Source organism: Gossypium hirsutum, chromosome A01, assembly GCF_007990345.1.
Source record: "Gossypium hirsutum isolate 1008001.06 chromosome A01, Gossypium_hirsutum_v2.1, whole genome shotgun sequence".
NCBI lineage: Eukaryota > Viridiplantae > Streptophyta > Magnoliopsida > Malvales > Malvaceae > Gossypium > Gossypium hirsutum.
In genome coordinates, this window is record NC_053424.1 from 65,081,684 (window position 1) to 65,088,950 (window position 7,267).

Below are 7,267 nucleotides of genomic sequence, written 5' to 3' on the forward strand. Positions count from 1 at the left end.
CAAATTTTTTTTTCTTTTCTTTAACTCACGGCAATGGGGGGAACACTCACACACATTCTTTCTTTTTTTTCCATTTCTTTATTACCCATACTCCTTATTTTATTTTTCCTAACATACCTCACTAACATAACATGTTTGTGACATGTTTCCACTCATAGCATGGCCGGCCACTACTAATTAGGGGGGAAATTTGACATGCAAGTCCTCCCTTTTTATTACATGCACTATTAGATCCTTATAGATTAGCCTATCACATTTCAAAAGTGTCACACAAATCCTACTAACTGAATTCACATGCAATCGACTAAATCGAAGCTTGAAATTTTCACACATTCATAATTACATATTCTAGACAATAAATATCACATTCAAACATTTCGGTGACTCGGTTTAGCAGTCCCGAAACCACTTCCCGACTAGGGTCAATTTTGGGCTGTCACAAGACCGCATTTAAAACTCCATACTAATTGTGGCACATCAAAAAGCAAAGCCTAAAGCATTTTATGATTTGGGGATGCTTGTCCCACGTATTAGACAAAGATGTGAGGAAGTTGGATTCATGAATAAAATTGTGCATGTTTGTGGGATATCTTAAAGGAAGGAAGGACGACTTGTTTTATAACCTGAAAGAGTAAAAAATTATAGTGTGGACTCATGCTACCTTCTAAGTGGAGAGTTACGTGAATAACTTTACACCTTGAAGTAAAGAAGTACTTGAGTAACTTTCGAGAAACACATAAAGCCCTCTAGTAACGATTCTGGATGCAACTCCTTATTATTTACACTGAATCTTCTGAACAGGAAGATAATGAACCACTCAAATTAGATGAAGCGATGCAGGGTGCTGATTCTGAGTTTTAGGAAATAGCTATAAGAGCTAAGATGGATTCTATGAAATCCAACTTAGTGTGAGAACTTGTAGACTTACAAAAAGAGATAAAACCCATAGAATGTTATGGATCTTTAAGAAGTAAAGAAATACAAATGAAAAGCTCTGTATTTTTCCTAGGCAGCGAGTCTATAGTGTAGAGAATGTTAAGTAGGGTTCCTCTTCTAACTTCACTATGAAGGTCAAGTATATGGTAGGTAAAAGACTATAGCATTGTAACAGTACGAAAATAACTAAAAACCAAAGAAATCACTCGAGGACAAAACACATTGATAGTAATTAACGGAATGATAGATGTAGCCAAAATCACGTATGAGCACATCCCTACAGATATGTTTGCCAAGAATCTGGTAGCTGGAGTTTTGATAAACATGTAAAGGGTATGAGAATGGGAAACATGATTCATCTACTTCACTAGGGCAAGTGGGAGACTATTGGGTCTAGTGCCCTTAGTGTAGTATTTTCGTCATGTATACTTGTATTTTTCTAACAAATTGGTTTTAAAAAATATCCATTGATTACATTATTCTTTGTATATTGTCCTCAATGATTTTTGCACACAAATCAAAATGGAAACAAATATTGTCTCACTAATTATCTAAAGTTTAACTAATGCTAAGCGGGTTATGTTGTTGGATCATAATACGAAAAGACAACTTGTATTAGTAGATAATCTAAACATGTCTTTAGTCTAATCGAAAACAAGTAAAAATTTTGAAAGACTACTATACTATTTATCAAGTATGATTGGGGCGATGCTTTGTCTTTAGCACTTGAGCGGATGTAAACACTGTTGAACATGAGAAAAATGAATTAAGTTGAATGATGTAATTATTCTAGCTTATTCATGTTATTGATTGTTGAAGTTTGTCTTTTTGCTATAAAATCATCTCATACATTTCATTTCATACTTTGCATTTAGATTAATTTGCATTAGGGATCATCCTACATTTAGTCATTTATTTTTACATCAATCACTAAAAAATTATTGTGTTTTTCTTAACAAAATTGTTAACTTTAATTTTACAGTTAATTGATTAACATACATAGTCCCTATGGAGACGATAACTCTATTACTTACTTATTACTTGATAACGATGTTGTACACTTGCACAAACCTACAGTTACAAGTTATTGGCGCCTTATTGGGGATTGTTGCCTTAATCTTTTTTTTGTGAAATTATACTTTGCAATTTAGTTCTTATTTTATTTTTATTTAACTCCTAACTTCACTAATTAATTCTTTATTCTTTATTTTTTGTGATTTATTTTCAGGAGTTTATGAGCATAAATTGGATTATTGATTTATTACTGGTAGACCCTGAAATCGAGCAGACATTTAGACAAAGAAGATGTGAACAATTAGCCCAAAGACAAGTTGAAATAGACCTTGGAAATCAAAATGATAGACCAGGAAATGGAGCTAATCATATGTGCAATCGCATATTTATTGTTGACGATAGGGATCGTGCCATAAGACAGTACACTATGCCAATCTTTAATGAGTTAAATCTGGGAATTAGGAGGCTGGATATCGAGGCACCCCAATTTGAATTGAAACTAGTGATGTTTCAAATGTTGCAAATGGTGGGCCAGTTCAGAGGAATGCCCATGGAAGATCCACACCTTCACCTTCGATTATTCATGGAGGTGAGTGATTCATTTAAAATAGTTGGTGTGACTGAAGACGCACTAAGGTTGAAGCTGTTTCCATACTCGTTGCAAGATCGAGCACGAGCATGGCTCAATTCGCTGCCACCTAGCTCTACTTGGCAAGAATTAGCAAAAAGATTTTTTGTTTAGTATTTCCCACCTAGAAAAAATGCTAAGTTGCGAAATGAGATCACCACTTTCCAACAATTGGATGATAAGTCCTTGTACGAGATGTGGGAAAGATTCTAAGAATTACTTCGTAAGTGCCCTCATCATGGGATTCCACACTACATCTAATTGAAGACGTTTTATAATGGTCTCAACGCACACACAAGATTGATGGTAGATGCTTCTGCAAATGGTGCTATCTTATTGAAGTCTTATAATGAGGCTTACGAAATCATTGAGATGATCGCTAGTAACAACTATCAATGGCCAACAAATCGTGCAGCATTAGACAGACGTGTAGCCAGAGTACGTGAATCGACACCCTCAATTCACTCTTAGCTCAGGTATTGTTTATCTCTTTAATGTTGAAATAGTTTACCACTAACGGTGTGAATAATTTTACCTCTAACACCGAGTCAGTTCAATGTAGTTTCCTTCATATATTGTGGGGATGGCCATTCTTTTGAGAATTGTCCATCAAATCCTAAGTCAATTTATTACGTAAGGAATCAACACCAAAATAGAAGTGGGCAAGTACCACAATCCAACTTCTATAATCCTTCATGGCGAAACCATCCAGACTTTTCCTAGAGTAACTAAGGAAATGGGCAGAACAACACCTACATTAGCATACACTAAAACAATCCTAAGGGTTCAATTAGCAAGTTCCGAAACAACCTTAAGTTGAATTATCTAACAATTTGGAGAACTTGTTGAAGGTGTACATGGAAAAGAATGACACATAAATCCAAAGTCAATCAACAACACTGAAAAATTTGGAGAACCAAATGGGTCAGTTAGCTACGGTGCTTCGTAACCTTCCGTAAGGAGCATTGTCGAGCGATACTGAAAACTTAAGAAGTTTGGGTAAGGAACATCGCAAGGTAGTTGCCTTACGAAGTGGTAAGACTTTGGAGCTCAAGACAGTTGAGGTTGAACCTATTGAGAAGGAGGAAAGTCAACCAAAAGTTGAAATTCCTGCACTAGATGAGCCAAAACTTACAAAGTCTAATGAGGTAAAATCTAAACTAGTGAATTTTGATAAGCTAAAACCTTCTTTAGATACAGATTTATCTCTTTATAAAAGTTGTCCAGTCTAACCCAAAGTTCCATCACCTCCATATCCTCAAAAATTCCAACCAAATAAGTAGAAACAGGAGGTGCAATTCAAGAAGTTTTTGGATGTTCTAAAGCAACTTCACATCAAAATCCCGTTGGTAGAAGATTTTGAACAAATGCCCAACTATGTCAAGTTCATAAAGGAAATCTTTTCTAAGAAGAAAAGACTTAGTGAGTATGAAACTATAGCACTAACAAAGGATTGCAGTGCGTTTTAACAGAACAAGCCACCTCCAAAACTGAAGGATCCTAGAAGTTTTACTATACCCTGTAATATTGGATAATGTTATGTGGTAAAGCTTTGTGCAACTTAAGAGTAAGCATCAACTTGGTGCCCAAATCTATTTTCAAGTTGTTGGGAATAGGTAAAGTAAGGCCCACGTCTGTGACAGTGCAACTAGCGGGTCGATCTTTAGCATACCCCGAAGGAAAGTTCGAGGATGTTTTGGTAAGAGTTGATAAGTTTATATTTCCTGTTGATTTCATTGCCTTAGATTTTGAAGTAGATAAGGAAGTGCCAGTCATCTTGTGATGACCTTTCATACCCACGGAAAAAACATTAATAAATGTGCAAAAAGGTGAACTCACCATGAGAGTTCAAAATGATCAGGTAACTTTTAATGTTCTTAAAGCGATAAAATTTCCTAATTCGACAGAAGAATGTTCAATGATGGAACAGTTAGAAACTTTAGTTTCTATAGAATGGGAGAATAATTTTGAAGAAGACTCATTGGAAAACACTTTAGGGTCTGAGCCACTGGAAGATGAAAAAGGTAATGAAAATATGGCTTTGATGGAAGCCAATTCGAGGGACTATGTTCAACTAGTACGGTTTGAACCATTGGAGATAGGAGCTTGCGAATACACGTAACCCAAGTTGTCAATTGAGGAACAGCCTAAACTTGAACTTAAGGTACTTCCTTCCTATTTGAAATACCTTTATTTAGGTAACAGTTCTAATTTTCTTGTGATTATTTTAGCAGGACTGACAGAACAACAAGAAGAGTAACTAATTTTTGTCTTAAAGAAATTTAAAAGGGTAATCAATTGGACCATAGTTGATATTTGGGGAATAAGCCCTTCCTTTTATATGCATAAGATTATTTTAGAGGAGGGTGAAAGAGCTAGAATTGATGGGCAAAGGAGACTCAACCCTGTCATGAAAGAAATAGTGTAAAAGGAAGTGATCAAATGGTTAGATTCAGGAATTATCTACCCCATCTCAAATAGTTCATGGGTAAGTCCGGTACAATGTGTATCGAAGAAAGTGGAATCATGATTTTTGAGAATGAACGTAATGAGTTCATCCCAATGAGAACTGTCACGGGTTGGAGAATCTGTATAGACTATAGAAAATTGAACAAAGCTACTTGGAAGGACCATTTCCCATTGCCTTTTATGGATAGATGTTAGATCGACTGGCAGGTAACAAATTTTACTGTTTCTTAGATGGATATTTGGGATATAACCAAATAGTTTTAGCCCTAAAAGATCAATAAAAAATAACTTTTACTTGCCCGTACGGTATGTTTGCTTTTAGGCGAATGCCTTTAGGTTTATGTAATAAACCTGCAACATTTCAACAATGCATGATGGCAATATTTACTAATATGGTTGAAAATTTTGCTGAGTTTTTCATGTTTGATTATTTCGGCTAATGTACTGAAAAGATGCGATGAGACAAATTTTGTCCATAATTAGAAGAAATGCCATTTTATGGTTAAGGAGGAAATTGTCTTAGGACATAAAATTTCCAGAAATGAGATCAAACTTGATAAAGTGAAGGTGGATGTAATTGAAAAATTACTACCACCAGTTACTGTTAAAAGAGTTCAGAGTTTCTTAGGCCATGCTAAATTTTATCAAAGGTTTATAAAAGATTTTTAAAAAATTTCTAAGCCTCTGTGTATGCTCTTAGAGAAAAATACTATTTTTAAGTTTGAAAAAGCATGCTTGGAAGCTTTTGAAGAACTAAAACGTCGGTTAATCTCAACCCCAATAATCGTTATACCTTATTGAAACTCTATTTTTGAGTTAATGTGTGATGCAAGCAACTTTGCTGTTGAAGCTGTGATGGGTCAAAGAAGGAACAAAGTATTTCACCTTATCTATTATGCTAGCAGAACTTTGATAGGAGCCCAACTCAATTACACGGTAATTGAAAAAGAACTCTTTGCTATATTTTTTGCTTTTAACAAGTTCCATTCTTATCTCATAGGTACGAAAGTCACTATTTTTACTCATCATGCACCCATTAAATACTTACTCACAAAGAAAGATGCTAAACAAGGCTAATTTGATGGATACTTTTACTCTAAGAGTTTGACCTTGAGATCCAAGACAGAAGAGGTGTTGAAAATCAAGTAGATGATCATCTGTCAAGGTTGGAACAAAGTGAGTAACTCATTCACTTGTTCCAACTAATGAAAATTTTCCAGATGAGCATATTTTGAGGTAAGCCGAATTCATGAAATACCTTGGTTTGCTAATTATGCAAATTATTTATCATGTGGAATAATACCTTGAAAATTATATACCAAAAAAGGAAAAATTTCCTTCACAATGGTCGATATTATTTCTGGGAAGATCTATTTTTATTTAAACATTATGCAAATAACATAATCAGGAAGTGTGTAGCCGGAAGTGAAATTGATGATATCTTGTACTGCTGCCATTCATCTCCGAGTGAGGGACACTTTGGTGGTTCTTACACTGCAATAAAGATTTTACAAGTAGGATTCTTTTAGCCTACAGTGTTCAAGGATGTGTATGCATATGTGAAAAATTATAGTAGATGCCAAAGGATCGAAAACATATCAAGAAGGAGCAAAATACCCTTGACAAACATTTTAGAGATCGAATTATTTGACGTATGGGGCATTGATTTTTTGGGCCAGTTTCCTTCTTCTTATGGTAACATGTATATCTTAATAGCTATGAATTACGTATCCAAGTGGGTTAAAGTTGAAGCATACCCAACAAATGATGCTAAGGTAGTCACGTGATTCTTACATAAGCATGTGTTTACACGATTTAGGACTCCTAAAACTATAATTAGCGATGAAGGATCTCACTTTGTGAACAAATGGCTTAAGTGGTTGATTGACAAGTACAATGTGAAACAAAAAATTGTCACTGCTTATCACCCACAGTCAAATGGGCAAATTGAACGAGTAAACTGTGAGTTCAAAGGTATCCTTGAGAAGATAATGCAACCTAATAGAAAAGAGTGGTCTTGAAGGCTCAATAATGTTATATAGGCCTATCGAACTAATTTTAAGACACTGTTAGGAATGACTCCTTATCGGTTAGTATTTGGAAAGGTGTGTCATTTATCACTTGAGTTGGAGAATAAAGTTCACTGGGCTTTGAAACAATTAAAGTTGGATCTTAAGCAAGCCGGTGAGAGAAGAATGTTACACCTTGATGAGTTGGAAT

General features: G+C 35.0%; 1 non-coding gene across 1 annotated transcript; it reads right to left on the reverse strand.

Moving 5' to 3' along the window:
* Positions 1-2,716: 2,716 nt before the first annotated feature.
* On the reverse strand, positions 2,717-2,823 carry LOC121206642 (small nucleolar RNA R71). Its single transcript, XR_005901727.1, has one exon. It is a non-coding gene; the product is annotated as a small nucleolar RNA R71 (small nucleolar RNA).
* Between the last annotated feature and the right edge of the window lie 4,444 nt (positions 2,824-7,267).